Genomic DNA, 1524 nt, shown 5'->3' on the forward strand with positions numbered 1-1524 from the left:
CGCTGCAACTCTTGCGGCCAGACGGGACATTACCCAGGCGAACATGTCAAGCTCTGCCACTTCTGCGGCCAGCCTGGACACACCGTTGCCAAGTGCCCTTCCAAGCCCGCCAATCAAGCCTGAGGCTTTGGCGCTGAGATGAACCTTACGGGAACAGGTTTCGTCTCGGCTTACCACACTCAGCACGCTCCCTATGTGCCTGAGAACAATGCATCTTCCTTTTCTTGTTCGATCCCAATTGTTACGACGGAGGAAGGACTCACGTCTTTTCTCCATCCGTCAATCTTGGACTCGACTCGAATGCCGCATCTCTCTACGCACACTCATGTTTCAAGACGAAGGCCCCCGCCGATGGACTCTGTTCGTCTGGCCAAGCTCGAGTCAAACTCTTCTCCTGCGTACTCAAGACCCACGCCGACGAACCACGTTTGTCTGGCCAAGTCTGTTTGTGACAAGTCTGCGGCTCCTATTCAAGCACCATCACTCGATTCGACGGTAGCTTCATCGACTTCTCGTAACCAGATTCGCAACAGCGCGGACGACCAACCTGCACGCCCAGTCTTCTCGGACGCGGAAGTCAACGACCTTCTTTCGTCGTACCCTGAAATACGCGAGGAGGAATATCCCAAGGAAATCGAGGATCGACTTTACCCGATTACTACAGCTGACCCTCCGCATGCAAACTGATCGTATCCGCGAACGTCGCAAGAACCCTGCACAGGACGAGATACTCAAAACCCTCAACCTTCTACCGTCGGAGGGCCACCTACTTCTGGCCCCGGCAGACATCGAGGATGAAGCCAAATGGTATGCCTGGTTCGCTGACACGCTCAATAAGTGTGACGAGGCCAAACGCGCGAATCGCGACTTCACAACATCCGAGGCGGTCGCTCACATACAATGGGTCGACCCTAATCCTTACGACGTGCTATGTGAGGCCGGCGACGAGTTTGACGACTCGCCTTGCCCTAGACTATACGCGGTGCCTGATAACTCACCTTCGCCAACGATGCCAAAGGCTTTAACACCGCTGACACGCACACCGACTAATTGGACGACTCAGATCTCACGTCCAACAATCTCGTCCAAACCATCTATCGCTTCCTGGAACGAACTACCACTCGGCTACCCTTCGGACAAGTCCTCCCAGTCCACTGTGGCTCGACAACGCATTCATTTACAGGGGACCCGGAACTACCATCGTCGCTCGTCAAAACTAGAACCGACCTATTGTGACGACCTGTTCAACGACTGTACATCTTCACCTCGCCTTGTCGCGCGCATCGCTGTGTCTAACACGCGGACACAGACGGTGACAAACCCTTTCGTCAAAGTGTACATCGACCGTGTACAAGCAACGGTTCTCATTGACACTGGAGCAACCAGTAGTTTCATCAGTGCGTCATTTTGGCATCGTCTCGGCCAGCCCCCACTCAAACAACCTCGTCTGGGCTTCGTCACTGCAGACAACTCGAGCCTCGACATTTTGGGCCGCGCAAAATTCTCGTTTCACCTCGCTGGCGC

The sequence above is a fragment of the Aphanomyces astaci genome (assembly GCF_000520075.1).
Source record: "Aphanomyces astaci strain APO3 unplaced genomic scaffold supercont1.61, whole genome shotgun sequence".
In the NCBI taxonomy this organism is placed as follows: domain Eukaryota; phylum Oomycota; class Saprolegniomycetes; order Saprolegniales; family Verrucalvaceae; genus Aphanomyces; species Aphanomyces astaci.